The following is a 19,124-nucleotide window of genomic DNA, read 5'->3' as shown; positions in this document are numbered from 1 at the left end:
TCACTTTTAATTTCACCACCATGTTGCTTACTTGAGCCTTGATTGACAACCACCTCTTTCAGCCTTCTCTGCCCTCTGATTGGAGGGCTATAGAATGGCTACCAAACTCCTCCCAGTGTCTTGTTTTATACAGGACAGAAATTTGACTCTCATTGCTCCATTTCACATCTACTCCTCTGTCTGGTTTCAATTCCATAGAATAAGATGCCCCAATGCTGAGTAGTCCCTGGTTCTCCACCCCACCCCACCCCACTCCCTTTGCTTTCCTGACTCCTTTTGTGTGTTGTCTCCACCATTAGATGGTATGCTCTTTGAGGGCAAGGACCATGTTCCTTTTTATTCATTGTAAGCCTAGAGCTTAGTACAATGCCTGGTACATAGTAAACGCTTAATAAATGTTTATTGTATTAGGTTAGATTAGTTGTCAATCATTTTACTATACATGCATAAGGAGGTTAAAACTTCGGGAATCAATGATACAAATGTATACACATGGATAACTTATGCAAAAGTATGGCTGTTTTTTGTCTTTATGTATTTAAGTTCAAAAACAAATTAAAAATGAAAAATAAAAAATGATGGGTAGTACTTATATAGTTTTTCAAAGAAGTAAATAGTATGAAAAGTGAATTCATGGTTCTATCCTGAATCCTCTCTTTAGGTTGTGTAGAGCATGTGGAAATGTTCTCCTTTTGTTAGTTTTTATGTATTTAAGTTCAAAATAAATTTTAAAAAATTTAAAATATGGCTGCAATACATTGAGAAAATTTGGTTGCCTTATGGCTATACCCTTGTTTAATAGAAGCAGCTTACTGTATTTAGGTATCCAGGCAAGCCTTGTTATTCCCATAGGAACTATTTTATCCTATAATATAAATATCTTTTCCAAAGGACATTAATTAATTGGCTTAGGAAGGATATTAGGATAGTGGACAAAGAGAGTAACCATGGACAGACACAGAGTAAAAAGGGCCAGGCAACTGGAAAATTCCAAAAAAGATGAAGAGTGGGGCCCATTGGCTTTGAGCAATTGGAAGAAGTGCCAGACAGGTAAGGAGCTTGTATTTGAAAAGTTGGAATGCCAGTTTTAACACTTTGAATAAAGGTGAAACATCTCTAATTGATGACAAGGTCTGGGTTGTGGCCACAGTAGTTCATGGCTGATCTGAAGTAGAAATTAATTTCAATCTCTAAGGCACAAGACTTTATATTAATTTTATATTAAAGACTTTTCATCCATGTCATACCCCCTGAAAATACCCCACAAGGCTCTGTCCTTGATCTTCTCTTTTCTCTCTATACTGTCACACCAAAAGATTGCATTACCCTTCTATAGTGTTTTCCTAATTCCCTCCACCTAATGCAATTTGTTTCCTTATCTCTCCAAAAATCTTTCTGATTTTTTAATGTCTTCTAGTCCATTTAAGGGTATTTGGCTCTTAGAACTGCTTCTGAGGTTAGACCTTTAGTGGGGACAGGAAACAAAGGTGGAAGCTGGTAGAGAGGTGAGTGGACAGGGATGTGGTTATTTCTTTGATTCTGCCCTCTGCTTTGCTTTCCTCCTTTTCAGACCTTCTTCTTCCTCCCATTTTCTCTTCTTGATCTATTTCAGTTCTGGCCATTCTTGAGCAAACCCCACCAATAAAGTTTCAAATAACTGAGCTGGAGTCAGATAAATTAGGGACACTGTCTAGAAAAGGAAATGAGAAATAGCTTATGCCAAAACCCCATTAAATGCCTAAAATGCATAGAGATAATTGAACTCATGGGAACAGATGAGATCACTCAATGAGACAATATAAAGAGAAAAGAGAAGAACACTAAGGACAAAACTTTGGGGGATATCCATTGTTATGGAATATGACATGGATGAAATATTGGCAAAGGAGACTGAGAAGTGATCAAAGAGAAAGTAATGACATGAAAACCTAGAGAAGAGAGAGTATCCGGGAGGAGAAGGTGACTCCCAGTCTCAAAATCTGCAGAGAGGTCAAGGAAGATGAAGATTGATGAGAAGTCATTAGATTTGACAATTAAGAGCTCATTAATAACTATGAAAAAGACATTTTTAGTTGAATGATGAAGTCGCATCCAAATTACAGAAGGTTTAGAAGGGAGTGAGAGGCGAGGAAGTAGAAGCACCTGATGTAGATGTCTTTCTCGAGGAATTTAGCTACAAAGGGGAGGAGAGACGTAGAAAAATAACTAATGAAGATGCTAGGATCGAACGAGGAATTCTTTTCGGGATGGAAGGAGACATTAATGTTTGTAAGCAGCAGAGGAGACAATAGATAAAGTAAATAAAAGATAAGAGGGTGGGGATGATAGTGGTGACAAGAGAGGATAGAATCAAGGGTGCATGTAGAGGAATTGGCTTTGGCAACAAAAAGGGCTACCTCTTCATGTGATGTACAAGTGAAGATATAGTAGCAAGATAACTGAATGATGTGAGATGAAGAGGGGAGGAATGGGAGCTTTAAGCATATGACCTTATTTTGTTTTATGAGGCAAAGTCCTTGGCTGAGAAGGTGGGGGCAGACACTACTGTAGGTGGCTTGAAGAGAGAAAAGAAGCTTGTGAGGAGAGTGAGATAGTGAATTGATTAGAAAGGAATAAAATGTTTGTCTTGCTGTAGTTTGGTTGATATCAAATTGTATTCATTTATAGTGGACTTATCAACATGGTTTTAAGATTTCTCCTAGATTCATTCAGCAGCACATGATTGGAAGCAAAGAAGCCAATGATGGGAGTATTTCAAGATTTGGGGTTAGATAGACTTGATCAGCAATAGGACAAAGTAGCTAGGGATTCAAGAATAGAAAATAGGGTAGGGTTCACCAAGGGTCAAGATGGTAAAAGGAAGAAAACAGCCTATGTAGAATGATGGTCTGGGAAAGGACAGAGGAGTAGAGGGAAAGGAAGTCAGGGTGAGGATGAAGAACAGAGTTAGGAGGTCATAAGGCCTAGGAAAAGATGATGTGATAAAAGATTATATTAAGATAAAGAATTTTTAGAGCTTGTGAATAAGCAAGTAGAAGAACAATGGGTGATGGCAAGATCAAGGATCTGATCATCTCTGTGTGGAGTTGAGGTGGAGTGGAAGGTCTTAGGAATTGAATAGATTGAGGAACTGGAAAGTTAGGTTATTTGAGGGAGCATCAACATGTCCATTGAAGTCCCCTAGTTTAGGGATAGGAGATGGGGAGGAGAGAATGATTATGTGCCAAGCACTGAACCCATTGAACTCAGGAGTTGAAAAGATAGCAGTAACCAAGATCTGGATCAGATGATCAATGTAGATAGAATGAACCTCATAGAAGGAGATGTGTCCCAGTGAAGGTGATAGAGGGAGAATCTGGAAGTGGCGATCAGGAACAAGGAGGATTCCATCTCCCCTACTATGACAAGTTATTTGTAGGGAGTGGGGGGAATAGATGAAAGAAAGAGTAGCTGTTCACTTTTTAACTTTTCATACCCAGAGCATTTGACAGCATGCTTCTTTTACCCTTTATAGCAGCTAAAACCTTCTCCTTGGATTTTGGCTGCTTTGAACTTTTCATTTTCTGTGAGAAAAGCCATCCCACCCTGTCTTTGGAAAAGGAGATGAGAAGCCAATTGGGTGCCCAAATTAACCGTTGTTAAGCTCTGTACTAAAAATTCTTTTATCTATGTAGCCAATGTCCCCGTTCAAGTTCTTAATGATTTTGGACTTTAAAGGTATCAATACTTCAGATGACATGAATGTTCAGACTGAGAAGTTTTGTGACCCATTAGATTATATTTTAATGACAACTTGATGTGGAAATTGAAAATTATTCCTCTGAGATTTGAAGGACAATACTATTCCATAAGAAAGGACTATGGAAACAGCTAAAGAAAGTTGCTGTGGGGGACAGTTTTTCTACCCAGTGGCAGAGGGACCAATCAATCTGTGACTGAAAACATAGTTGAGGTTTTGCCAATGTTTGTGAAGACATTTCTTCATGACAAATATAATCTGCTTGAGTGAGCTGATGTAATTTTTTCCCTACCTAATGCATGACATTTTGTCTTTCACTTACAAAGTCAGAGAGTGATTAATTAAAGGTGCAATGGATTGCAATCAAGAGTAAAAGAAAATCTTGCATGTTTCCCACACAGCTCAGAAAGTAACCCAGAAACTGCCAAATACTCCTACATTTTCTGCAAGACCTTATATAAAGATAAATCTGGGACTAGAACTGAATAGAAAAAGTGAATGGTGTTCAGAGAATATTTTCGTGTTCTGGTATTGTTACAGTCCAGAAATTTGAGAAGATAGATAGGTTCAGCTCCATTTTAAACTGTTACATTCTTTGAATTTGGGTTTTAATCTTTGACTTAGTTCATAACTCATTAAAATTTACTACTTGGCATTCCAAATCACCAATAATCAGAAAAATGCAAATTGAAACAATTCTGAGGTTATAACTCACACCCAGAAAATTGGCAAAAATGATAAAAGATAAGAAGTCAGTGTTGGAGGGGTTGTGGGAAGATAGGCACACTAAAACATTTTTGTAACCATTACGGAAATAATTTAGAACTCCGATAGAAACACAATTAAAGTGCTCATACTTTCTGATATAGCTATGCCAGTACTTGGCATTTACCCTCAAGGATATCAACGATAGAGGGCAAGGTGTTATAATAAGATACAAAAACATTCATAGCAGCACCATTTGTGGCAACAAGTAAAATGAGAGAGTGGGCTTGATAACCTATACTTTTCTAACTATGATCTATCTATGATCCTGTGATCCTGAGAATCAAAGTAAGGGCTCATCAAATAGGAAACAGATAATAAAAATTGATACGTGAATATAGGAAATATTTGTGCCATAAAAAATAATGAATGAGTAATTCAGAGAAACTTATGAGGACTTGCATGAACTGCTACAGAGCAAAGTAAGCAGAACCAAAAGAACAGTGTACACAACAAATGCGACAATGCAAAAGAAAACTTCAAAAGAATCCAGAATTCAGATGACTAGTTTACATTCCAGAAGACTAGTAATTAAATATATCTGACTCCTTGTAATAGACAATTGGTGGGCCACAAGTGCAAATGAGTTATATACAGTTAGACATGCTCAATGCTTCAGGATATCGCTAATTGTATATATCTACTATAAGGGAAGATTGTATGATATAGGAAAATGACATTGATTTTTTTTAGGCATCAGTAAAACATTTTTAAATTGTTGCCATTGGGATTGTTTGGTTGTGGTTCTTTGCTGCTTGGGGCTCATGGTTTAGTTCACTCATATGAGTTACTATTAAGAACAAAAGAATGTTTAGCTTTTGAAAAATCATTTTTCTTCTACGGGTGGAGTGTTGTTGCAGTTTTGGGTTTCATTTTCATCAAAAGGCAAGATAAACTTTAAATTTGGGATAGTACTTATCTGACAAGAGTGCAGGCTGGGAGTGTCTTTCCCAAGAAGATGAGGTAGGTAAGTAAAGAATGACCTAAACCATATCACAGAATCTACCTTCTTGAGTCAGCTACCTGGGGGAAGGGCAAATTTGGACAGAGAGGGCAAGGGAAGCTGAAAAAAGGGTGAGCATCAGTCAAGATCACTCCTGTCACACAACTGGCAGAGTTCAGGACCCCCCTCACAAAGTGAAGGTCACGGTGTTCCCTGGAGTCAGTTTAATAAATAAGGTGATGAGTATGCGAGTGTTGAAGTATGAAGACATTTTTATGGATCTATTTTCTGAAATCCTGAAGATTTCTTTCCTCTTCACTAACCTTGTCAGGGTCCTGGTTGGCAGTGCCGAGGTCAACTCAAATAGCCTGGGTAAAAAAAAAAATCCACCTCATCCTCCCATCTCTTAAGTAAAGGATTTTCCCTACTCCACTTGCTTTAATTGTGAGGGAAGAAATGCAACATAAGCAATGTAAAAAAAAATTGAGTCTTGCCATATAAGAACACAGAGCAAAATATCTGAGAAAGGTTACACCTCTTTAAGGATGCAAATTGATAATGGAGCTTTATATCAAAACAACAGAGCACTGTTAATTTTTTAAAAGGTGCAAATTGCTAATCTTACTTAAGGCTTTTTTTCCCATTGCTTATTAAGAAACCAGAACACAGAAATTTTACACGAAATAAACTCTTAAAAATAAGAAAAATGATCAACATGAGCTGTATGGGAGGGCTCATTTGGATCTCCTAACATACAATGAGACTTGTCAAGGTGGTGAGATCTGCTATTATCTACCTGGGTGGTATGCCTCAAAGGCACAGAAACTCCCCACACTGCAGAAGGTCAAGCCTAACCATTGCCTCATTGGTGTTTATTCCCAGACACATCCAGTGGGAAGATGGCAAACTCAGAACTTGGCCTCTTCCATCCAAACATTAGAGGAGTGGTGTAGAGGGGTAGGAAACCAGAAAAGAAAGTGATTGAGCTTGATCTTCTCTCCAAAAGAGGAAAGGAATTTGGAGTCTTAAAAGCCCAAGTCTAACCCGAAAAGAATTATTCAATCTCCTCTCTGCCCTCTCAAATGTGTTAATTGTTACCTGTGTGAACTTAGGCAAAACACTTCATGTATATGGGCCTCAGAAATAGGATTAATGAGTAGACATTGCAAATAGAAAAAAATGGAGGGGGAGGTAGGAGAGAAATGGAGATGATATGTTGCTCTCTATTTGAGGCAGTGAGATGGCACAGAGGATAGAACACTGGACCTGAAGCCAGGAAGACCTAAGTTCAAATCTAGCCGTAGACACTTACTATCTTTATGACCCTAGACAAGTCACTTAACCTCTACCTATCTCAGTCTCTTCATCTGGAAGATGGAGATGATAATAATAGCACCTGTCTCTGAGGGTTGTCGTGAGGATAAAATGAGATATTTGTAAATTGCTTTGCAAACCCTAAAGTGCTATGTAAATGTTTGTTATTTTCATTATTGACACTTTACAGGCAAGAGAAGACAAGGGGAGGGGAGGGAAAGGGAGGAAAAAGAGGAAAAAATTGGGGAGGGAAGGGAAGAGACTTATCTGCATTTTACCTGTTGTTCCTGAGATGTAGAGAAGAATGCTGCCAAAGGAGGAGGGTTGGAGAAACTTTTGTCAATATTAAGTGTCATTGCCTTTCCCTAAAAGAGCATAGCATTACTTCAGCTGAAAGCATCAGCTAAGTCTGAAGTTGGAAGTGATAGATGCTACAGATGCTGTTAAGCAAAACCAGATGATTAGAAAAATAGCTTAGAATCAGAGCATCAGAGTAGACTGACAGATTGATTTATCCTGCTGAGACACTGTAACCACTGAGGTATAAATACAACAGATCATGCATCAGTTCACCCTGGAAGTGTTGAATGTGGCAGCCAACCTCCCTCTGAGAAAACCTTAACTTGCTACTGTAGAAGCAGGTCAAGGGGAATTGAGCCACAGAGAGAAATAGAGACTTCCTCTTAGGAGCAGAAGTTGGAGGGAAGGAGGATAGGAAGTGGGAGCCACCAGTTGCTACATAGTGGGTTGGTTTTCACTAGAAAAGGAGGTACTATGAAGTCAAAAACATTAAAACTGTAAAGTCCCTTAGGTATCATCTAGTCTAACCCCATTATTTTAAAAATGAAGAAACAGACCCAGAGAAATGAAGTGACTTTAGGAGATCATGAAGGAAATATTTGATCACATCTCTTGGCTCAAAATCTGGTGCTCTGACCATTATGCCACAGTTGCCTCTCTCCACCTGTGGATCAGCTGGAAAAAATTGCATTCCAGCTTGGTTCTTTTGCCATTCAGTATACTTTTGAAGTCATCCTCTCCTTTCCCCACATCCCAAATCAGTGTTTGTCTTGGGAGTACAAACTAATTGTATTATTAGCCTAAGTAAAACATAATTCAGAAAGTAAATCTGCTGCCAAAAAAAATCATTTAAGGTAAATTCAAATACAAATGACTTTCAAATTATCCACTGTTTAAGATTATCCTATAAGTTTCCTCCTCCATTAGAATGAATAATCACTAGCTGAGTATGGATGTAGAGTAAATTAAATGCTAAGTGGAGATTTCAGGGGGTAGAAAGAAAATTAAGCCAGTGATGCCACTGGCTTTACGAAAATTTCCTGGAATTAGAGGCAAAAGTTGGGTTTCTATATTTTTCCATGACCATTCCCAAAGGATCTCTGGAGATGAAGATGGAAAGGACTTTCTGGTTGTTCTTTGCATGAGCATTACCCAGGCTGCCCAACTTCAGAACCTTGAAGGTAGAACTATTCAAAGATCTCCAAGCAACTGTTGTTAAATATTGAGCAAGATAACCTTTAAAAAGGAGAGTTACGGTAATGGCACTATTTTCATGTTTTAATTGGGTTTCTCTGGATCAGAGGCATCAAATTCTGGACTCCTCAGAAAAATATACAACTAGAAAGAATAACTACACAATCCAAAGGGAACTTAAGGAATGTGTCGATGAAAGGCAGTAAGTCTTGGCATACTATGCCCCAAACTTGGTTCTCCAAATTTTAAGTCTTAATAAAATATCTTTATCATCTTTGTGAATATGGGGGATTAAAGGCATCTGGATCAAAGAATAGCCTGGTATAGTAAAAGTATCAGGGAACCTGGGTTCAAATCTCAGCTCTGCTACTCTTGTGATTTGGTCCAAGTCACTCAAACTCTTCCAAGCCTCACTTGTTAAATAACTGAACTGGATGAATTTTGTTCAAAGTGCCCTTCAATTTCTGTGCTGTTATGATTCTGTCATTTAAATAAGGAGATCTTTTATTGGGAATCCTTTTGGGGTCAACAATACCTTCTCTTAGAGTTCCCACTCCCAAATAATCTCTCTAGCCCTGCAGAAAGACAGCCTCTTGCTAAGATCTTGCTAGACATCACATGCCTCATGCAGGTCAGAATGAGTCATTGTTTGAAGGTAACATTAAGCCAGTAGATGGTGAGGCAGGTAGGAAACTTCCAGTCCAGAGGATCCATCTATAAAATAGAAGCAAAGCTATGTCACAGAGATGAAATTAGCAAGGGTTTGATGCTAAAAACCCTGCTGAATTTATAGAAACAAATCTTTTAAAGTCAGCAGAATGTCACCAGAGCAGCAGCAAGTGAAGGGTAACTAGAGCTTTGTCCCAGAATGCTACATAGAGGAGAAGATGATTCCTTCCTATGAAGGCTCCCTAGCTCACTACCACACAGAACTACTGCCTAAGGTTCCTACCATTCACCTGGTACCCATCTTCCCCATATGCCACACAATTATCCTCTGCCTCACCTTGCCTTCTCCTGGAAATTAGTGGAAAGGTTTCCATCTGCAATCTGCATCAGTGGTAGGACCCCACACTGTCACTGGGGTTGATTTGTATCATTCCCCATTCTCTCTCTTGGAACAGAAGACAATAAGCATTTATATAGTACCTACTATGTTCCCAGTGCTGTACTAAGTGCATTTTACAAATATTATCTTGACTGATCCTCACAACTCTCCTATGAGAATAATGTGCTATTATGGTCTGCATTTTACAGTTGAGGAACCTGAGGCAAACAGAAGTTAAGTGACTTGCCCAGAGTCACATGGTAAGTATCTGAGGCTGAATTTTAACTCAGATCTTCTTGACCCCGGGCACAACATCCTATCCACTGCGCCTATCCATTCTATCCACTAGCTGCCTCAGCCATTGCTTCTTCTTGACTAAAAGCAGTAACTAAAAATAAAGTCAGGAAATGTTATTGAGGTTCTCAGAGTATCAGCAGGGAGCAGAGGACAGGCTCGCTAAAGTCATAGCCTCCTTTATCATTGGTAGGAAAGTAAGGAAATCAAATACAATCCTTAGAGCCCTAATCCTGAAAGAAGCAGGAAGTAAAAGTTACACTTATTTTGTATGAGCCTAAGGGGGAGAGAGAGGCAGCTAGGTGGCGCCATAGAGCACAGGGTGCCAGGGCTGGAGTAAGGCCAACTCATCTTCCTGAGTTCAAATCTGGCCTCATACACTTACAAGCTGTGTGACCCTGGGCAAGTCACTTAAATCTGCCTCAGTTCCTTGAACTATAAGATGGGGATAATAATAGCATCTACCTCCCAGGGTTGTTGTGAGGATCAGATGAGATATTTGTGAAGCACTCAGTACAGTTCCTGGCACATAGTAGGCATTTTATAAATTCTTGTTTCCTTCCTTCCATATGCCAGAGACAAAGACAGCCTTGGATAAGTACAGTTCCCGCCTTTAACCATAAAAATCCCACTCCCTGTTCATCTTATTGTGCATGTTTTGTTTCATTTCTAACTTCTTTCCCCCAAGGTCTATCCAATGGGCAAGATGTCATCTTGTTGTTTCAGCCAGAACTCATAGACTCAGAGACACATAGACCCTAGAACTGGAAAGAACCTCAGAGTCCACTTAGCCCAACTTCCTCATTTTTTTGTGGTTGTTCAGTCATTTCATTCACGTCCAACTCTCCGTGACCCCATTTGGGGTTTTCTTCAAAGATACTGCATTGGTTTGCCATTTCCTTCCCCAGCTCATTTTACACATGAGGAAACTAAGGCATAAACAGGACTAAGTGACTTGCCCAGGGTCACATAGTTCATAAGTGTCTAAGGCCAGATGAACTCAGGAAGATGAATCTATCTAGTGACTCCAGGGCCAGTGCTGTATGCACTATGCCATCACCTAATTCTACCTTTCTCATTTTAGATATGAGGAAAATGAGACCGAGGAAGTAATATGACTTACCCACAGTCATACAAATTATAAGAGACAGAGACAGAACTCAAAGTCCTCAGACTCCAGTGCTAGCATCCTTGCTGTTGTAATATGCTGCCCAAATCTTTGGCTGGTTATTTTTTTTTTGCCCCTTGACTTTCTACCCTGTATTATGTATGTCTGTATTCATATTGTAGCCCCACACCACATCCCTAGAAATGTAAGCTTCTTGAGGGGAGAGGTTTTCATTTTTGTCTTAACAGCCTCACCTTCTAGCACAGTGCCTAGCGCATAGCATGTGCTTAATAAATATTTCTCGAACTGAATGGAGCTAAAGCTAATGATTCGGAGCAAGATACAGTAGTCAGTGGGAAAGTCTTCTTTATATCAGAGGAATTATTGAGCCTTCCAAAGTGGTCTGGCCTGAGTACCATGAAAAACATGCCCCAAATCCACCTTTGACTTGAATCTGAACCCCTGTTCACATAGCGCGAGATTATGAAATTCCATCCCCCCTCTACATTTTTGCCCTCCATCCCCATGGTGCCCTCCACCACCACCCATGCCTGAATCCATTCCTCTGGGAACCTCTAGGTCTCTTCAAGGCTTACAAGTCAAGGGCTACCTTCCATGAGAGGTCTTTCCTGATTCTCACCATTTTAGTGCTCTCCTGACAAACAAATTTCTTCATATATATTTTGCATTTATTTGTCTAAATAACAAGGATCACAGATTGGAGCTAGGAGTACTCCTCATGTTGTTTCCCTCCACCAGAATGGAATAAGCCCTCGGAATACAGGGACTTCTATCTTTGTCTCTGCTTCACTAGGGCCTAACACAGGACCTACTACCTAGCATGTGCTTCCTGAATTAAATTGAGAACAGCAAAGATTGCCCAGTCTAACAGAGGGCATGAGGCTGGAAATCAGGGCACCTGGGTTCCCTAGGCTAGGCTACCACTGTCAATTTGCTCTGCAACTTGGAGAAAGCAACAAATCCCATGCCTCAGTTTCCCAATACAGAAAACTAGAAACTGGAACAAGGCTTGAGGCTGCCCTGCAGCCTAGACAGAATCATCAGTTAGAATTCCCAGCAGCTCAGCTGCTCACTATCCACTCTTCCAGTCCTAATATAGCCTATGTTAGGATAGTGCTTAGAAAAGATAATAGCCCTCTCTGAGCCAGAGAGCATTTGAAGGGCATCCTGAGAGACGCAGATGGATTTGAATGCATGGGAAACTGACGGGTGTGTGTTGAAATCTGTTTTTATTCATTCAGAAAGAATGTAGCCAGTGTTTACTTTATCCTTAAGATTGTTCTAGAAGCTGTGAGTACTTTTTTAGGAAAAAAAATATACACTATAGCCCTTGCCCTCTGGGAGCTTCTAGACTCAGTGGGAAGGCCACACATGAAACTGGATGGTGACAGGAGGTAAAACATGACCAAACACCCAAATGAGGGGAATAGATCATAGGTGCTAAAGCAGTCTGTGGAAGGAGAGCAAAGGATGGGCAGCAGCACTCAGCATAAGCTTTGGAGGGAAGTTAGGCTTTACACACTGGGGAAAGACTAGGCAGAACCCAGCTAGCATTGAGAGGCTTTATGGTATCATAACAAAACACCAGACCTGGGGCAAGAGAGATCTGAATTCTAACCCTGGCTCTGATGTTTACTACCTGTGGAACTCTGGGCAGACTTTTGAATCAATCAACAATCATTTACTGTGTTGTTCTTACTGAAGAATCATATACTTTTATTTAATAAGCCCTCCAAGCTTCAGTTTCTTCCACTTTAATATGGGGTGGGGGGAGGAAAATGGAATAAACATTTGTATCATACCTACTATGTAACAGGCATTGTGCTAAGCATATTTTGCAAATATTAACTCATTTGATCCTCATAACAACCCTATGAGATAGGTGCCATTATTATCCCCAGGAGAAACTGAGGCAGACAGAAGTTAAGTGACTTACCTAGGGTCACACAGCCAGAATCTGTGATCAAATTTGAACTCAGGTCTTCCTGACTCCAGTTTCCTATCCACTGCACCACCTAACTGCCAAGAGGCAGACAGTAATATAAAACATAGGGTAGCTAGGTGGTGCAATGAATAAAGCTCTGGACCTGGAGTCAGGAAAACCTCAACCTCAGACACTTACTAGCTGTGTTACCCTGGGCAAAACACTAAATCCTGTTTGCCTCGGTTTTCTCATCTGTAAAATGAGCTGGAGAAGGAAATGGCAAACCACTCCAGTATCTTTGCCAAGAAACCCCAAATGGGGTCACAAAGAGCTGGATATGACTGAAACAACTAAACAACAAAAAATATTAAATGTAAGCTTCTTGAGGGCTGAGAGGCTCTTTCATTTGGGTCTTCTTATCCCAATACCTAGAACAGTGCTTGACACATATGAGAAGCTTAATAAAAGCTTGTTGATTGATTTTAAGTTGAAATGATAATGAGAAACCCAGTACCTACCTACTTCACAGTCATTATGAGAAGAGTCAATCATAGGTTCATGGATTTAGAGCTTAGAGGAGACATTAGGGACTATTTGATCCATACCACCCCCTCTTGCATTTTGTAAGCCTTAAATTGCTACATAAATGTGAGCTATTGCTATCCCAGATTTTAGTCTGTAGCTATTTTGGTGCTAACCTTTTAACCACTGAATAGTTATTCTGTATTTCTACTCTCAAGTCTGGTGCTCAGCTGTGCCAGAGAAGGCCATTTTGCTGCTCTGTGCTCTTCCCTGGCGGGGGGTAGTGTGGCATCCCCAGGGAAGAGAAGGGATACCAAAGCTATGGATGCTTCCTGCAACCTTCTGAAAGAAAGAGCCATCGAGGGAAAGTCAGAAAGGAAAGTGAAGTGCCAGATGCAGAGACAGAGAAGGGATGGGCAGAGATAGAGAGGTTTCCGAGGGAAAACCAGAAGGGAGGTTAGATGTGACAGATGGGCAAGACTTTGGATAGAGAGAAAAGCCAACCCAAGTGAGAGAGCCATGAAGATGAGGGAATGTTAGAGCTGGTGAAAGAGGAACAAAACAGCACCATGACTGTGGAGAAGAAAAAGGAAGCTCAGGAAACTAATAAGAACCAATTAGAAAGAAAGTGAAAAGACTTAGTCAAGCAGGATGGTGTTAAAAAGTAAATGAAGTGGAAATTTTTTCAAGTGTTAAACTCTACCCAAAAACAGTATGAGGGAGGATTTTCACACTGTGAATCTTAAAAAGAGTGAGGAATAGATATAACAAGTCTTTTGCTTGTGTTTATATGGTAATAAAACAATGCTAAATCATAATTAAAGCACTTTACCAACACTAATTAAGGTAGGTAGGTCAATATTATTGGCCTGGTGTGTTTTTTAAGGAAGAAAAAAACCTTGGAGCCAAGGAGAGTAAGTGACTCAACAGGATCACACAGTGATTGTGTTTCTCCAGAAATGATCTATGTAAGTTGTGTTGGAGAGGAAAATTGGGTTTGAAACAGAAATTTCCCAAAAGGCAAGAAAAATCTAAGCTAGGAAGAGAACAAGGGGGAGTCTGGGCGTCATTTCTCCACCTTCCTTGGGAGGTATACTTAAAATGCACCTCAGCGCTTAAACAGAGTTCGACACACTGGGACTTGGCATGGCCAAGAATAAAGGCAAAAAAGTGGGATGGTCCCACTCCACACTAGGCAGAAGATATATCTAGGACCCCTTTGTGAGGCAGGAACAGAGAGACGTGAATGGCCAAAATATGTCAGGGAAAGTCAAAGAGAAGTAAAGGACCAAGTGGGTAAATAGGGATGTCACCATTGCCACCTGCTCTGGTCAACATCTCTCTTGTTGCCTTCAATACCAACACACTCCACTACATATGGCAAGGCTTTCATCTCACCCTGGAACACCATACTTGGATCCTGAATCAAGAATTGAACTATAATACCACACCATATGAGGGATAAAAACATTTCCCCATAAGTACTTACCTAAATTTGATAGGTGGCACTTTTAAAATCAGGTAGCCAAGATCTCGCTCCAGTTTTTCTGTATTTAAAAACGAAACACACAGACAGACAGACACACACACACACACGCACACACACACACACACACACACACACAGAATTGGTTCTCAACATCTCTATACTTCATTGTTGTTCAGTCATTTCAATCGTGTCTGACTCTTCATGACCCCTTTTGAGGTTTCCTTGGCAACGATACCTGAGTGGTTTGCCATTTCCTTCTCCAGCTCATTTTATAGATAAGGAAACTGAGGCAAACAGGATTAAGTGACTTGCCCAGAGTCACATGACTGGTAAGTATCTGAGGCCAGATATGAACTCACAGAGTCTTCCTGACTCCAGGCCAGCACTCTATCTACTGCACTACCTACATTTCATAGGATCACAAATTTAGCACTGAAAGAGACCTTAGAGACAATAATTCTTAACCTGGGGACCGTGATCTTGTTTTATTTTTTCAATATTTTAATAATCATATTTCCACATAATTGATTTCCTTTGTAATTCTGTAAAATTTATTTTATGCATTTAAAAATTTTATTCTATTAATAGGTCCACAGGCTTTACCAGATTGCCAAAGGGGTCCATGATACAAAAGGCTTAGAAGTCATTAAATCTAGTTTCTAAATTTTACAGATAAAGAAACTGAGACCTAGCAAGGTTAAATGACTTGCCTAGAATCACACAACCAGTAAGTGACTGAGGCAAGATTTGAACCCAGGTCTTCCTGACTTCAAGTCTATCAATTTATCCACTGTACCCTACAGATGCTAAAGGGGCATATACATGTTATCTCCACTGATAGAATGCAAGCTCCTTGAGAGCAAGTACTGTTTCATTTTGTTTTTACACCCCTAGTACCTGAGGGCTGGTACACAGTCGGTGTTTAATAAATGCTATTTTATTGATAATAGTTTTGTTATTTATTGAGAGAATTCTTCAGTTCTCCCAAGGACCTGTGATTTCTTTAGTATGGATCCTCCCTTCACTGAAGCAGATCACAGTTCCTCTATGAATTAGGAGAAGGTCTTTGAGAGTTGCCAAACTCTCATAGACAAAACATTCATTTCCTCAAAGCCAATTTTGTGATGATCCTCCCCAAAGTTAGCTGGACAGGTCTTTGGACAACAGATAGAGTAGAGTATGTGCTTAAAGCCTGTGCATGGGGCAGCTAGGTAGCGCAGTGAGTAGAGCATCAGCCCTGGAGTCAAGAGGACCTGAGCTCAAATCTGGCCTCAGACACTTGACACATTTACTAGCTGTGTGACCTTGGACAAGTCATTTAACTCCAAATTCCCTGCCTTCTTACCTCCAAAAAAATAAATAAAATAAAGCCTGTGCATAAGCCTTTTCAGTTTGGTAGGGTCTTCCAGAGCCTATGATCCATATTGAACTCGGGCCCGTTCCCTGCCACAATGAGGCGTCAAAGGATTTGAGTGGCTATTAAAGTCAACTATTTCCAATCATTTTTCAGATTTTCCAGAAAACATTCATGTCTATACTATTTCTAAATTCTCAGCTTTCTTAACGTCATTGCTGACAAATTATATTGAATTCTGATCATTGTATAGCATTGAAAATATGCTTAGCCACTCCTTCATCAAAGGGATTGGATCATGATCTGAGGCAAGTGCATACAGTTCAGTGTAGCTGCCCCTAGATGGCACTTTTTCCTTACATAGTATGTATTCAAAGTTTTTTTTTTGGTGGGAGGGTTTTCATGGGAACCAGGCGAATGCATACAGTCACTATAGACTGGAAAGGATGGAGGGATCTCATCGGCTAAATAGTCCAAACCATACCAGAGAATCTACTCTATAACATGCCAAGTGATCATGGATGACAAGTGGTCATCCAAGATCTACTTGAAGACCTTCAGCAGTGGGGATCTTCCAACCTACCAAAGCAATCCATTCTATGTTTCAATCCCTTCAGTGGTTGATAAGTCATTCTTTTTCTTGAGAGGAAATTTGTCTCTCTGTTACTCCCACCCATTACTCTTCCTTCTGACCTGTGGGATCAAACAGGGCAAATTAAATCTTTCCTCCCTCTTCCCTGAGACAACCTTTCAAGTACATGATGAGATTCAATAAGCATCATGATGCACCTTTTGTTTGTCAGGCAGATTTGTTGTTGTTGTAAATATAAAATATATAAGGCATACAAAATGGATGCAAAGTGAGTGCAAAGAGAGATATTACAGTGTAGAGAACTAGCCCTAGGGCCAGGAAGAGCTGGGTTCAAGTCCTGCCTCTGACACAGTGGGCCATGTGACCCTGGGCAAATCACTTCAATTTATCGTTTTAGAGAGTTTCCTATAAATTGGAGAGCAGGTACCAATCTTCATTGGTGGAGTGAGTTTTCTCGCTGGAAGTTCCCCATACCAAAGAAATCACAGAACCAGACCATCCGCCTTCCTCCATAAAAAAAAAAAAATAACTGAGCCAGAGGGATCATTGACAACTAAAGGGATCAAGAAAGGCATATCATTGACAACTAAAGGGATCAAGAAAGGCATCTAAGAAGGAGGCAATACCTCAGAAGAACTAGAGATTCCCAGAGGTGGTTCTCAGGTCCTCCCTATGTTTTCGTTTCTCCACAGACATCCACATGCTACTTCAATATATCCTCCTGTGCTTTGGTATCAAGTCCCTTCATCAGTCTGGTGATTTTCCCCTGCATGTGCTACAACTTGTCAGCGCTGTTCCAAAAATACCAAAATATTACAGAGAGCATCGTCTCCAATCCCGGCAACTGTCCGCTTTCCCTTCATTGTTTCTGAAGTGGAGATGCTAGATTCTCTACCATTCTCATTGCTGGCAGGCCGCGCAATCTGTTTTTCAATTTTTCTTTGCTCAAGACAAGAGACTGAGAATGTAATCTGTGCTATAAATTTCTAAGTGATTCATATAGACAACAAGTGGAGCAGTGGAGATAGTACCAGGCCTGAGTTTAAATCTAGGCTCAAACACTTACTAGCTATGTGACTTTGGGCAAGTCACTTCACTTCTTCCTGCCTCAGTTTCCTCAAATGTAAAATTTGAATAATGATATTACCTAAATTGCAGGGTTGTTGTAGGGATCAATGAGATTATTGTAATGTGCTCAATACTGTACCTGGCACATGGTAGGCACTACGTAAATGTTAGTTATTGTTATTAAATGAGGCTTTTTCCATCCTGGGCCTCTTGCCATAGTTGAGCACCAATTGTCCAGAAAGATATCTTTAATCTGCAATGACCAATTTTCTGCCGGTACTTACAGTACCTTACACTAATGCCCTTCACTACTGCCTGCAAAGAGGTTTTCTGCAGATACACAGTTTCCAAATACTTTTCACCTCTTCTTTTCTACTTTTTGTTCTTACCACAGATCAGATCTCAGAATGTGTCAGCTCCCATCATCAATATATTAATTCTTTCTTTGTTACTATCTTCTACCCAGTATGCTTTGCTATACCCTTAGGGAAAATGAAGGGCCAAGGGTAAAGATTATCCAAGGGTATACCAACACACCTAGGTTCACCAAGAGTCCATGTTCTGTATACATCCAGGCAACAAAATGAGTAATTTTTTGAATGAATGAAGAGCATATTCATGAGAATAAATTAAGGCAAGAGTTGAGATTTGAACTTAAACCCTCCACATTTTCCATAAGAATGGCTGACTTTGGATTTCCCTTTCCCCAAAGCACTATTCATTTGGCAAAACCTATTTTCCTATATGACAGAATTTGCATTGGGCAGAGAATGAATTGTTTTCAGGCTGCAGTGAAAACAGTGAAAAGACAAGTTTGTTCCAGCTTTGTGCTTAGATGAGGTGTCAAGACAATTTAGTATTGAGGCATTCTTTAAGAGGTAGGAGCCAAAAAGAGCAAATAAATAATCCCTAGCATGTATGCAACTCACCAAAAACAAGAGGACCTTAATTTATTTTTCCCCACTGAAAATTAACATGTACAAAGGAGTAAATACTTCAGTGTCATCCAATCCACCTGCTTCAATGCCATGTGTGGTTTTAAACCTTTAGAAACTGTCCCGTCCTGACCATATCCTAAACCCAACAGATGCTCAGTGGCCAATAACATTACAAGTGAAAGAAACAAGGTCCGGCAACCAAGAGATGCCTGGAGAAGAGAATACATGCTTGTTGGATTGAAGAAAGAGAGGAATAAAAATGTGCTTGTAGACAATGATGTCACCTCAGAGGCCCCTCATCCTCCCACACTTCTCCCACCACTTTTATCTCCTGCTCTATTGAGATGTAAGAAGTGGAAGAAGATACTGATAAGTCCATAGAAGAAGAAAACATTGAAGGATTCTCTAATCAACTAATCTACAAGCATTTATTTAATACAAACTGTGTATCAGGCACTGTGCTAGACACGGGATGCAACAAAAATGAAACCATTTCAGGTACAGCCTATGC

This window comes from Trichosurus vulpecula, chromosome 4 (genome assembly GCF_011100635.1).
Source record: "Trichosurus vulpecula isolate mTriVul1 chromosome 4, mTriVul1.pri, whole genome shotgun sequence".
Taxonomy (NCBI): domain Eukaryota; kingdom Metazoa; phylum Chordata; class Mammalia; order Diprotodontia; family Phalangeridae; genus Trichosurus; species Trichosurus vulpecula.
This window is presented reverse-complemented; position numbering follows the sequence as displayed.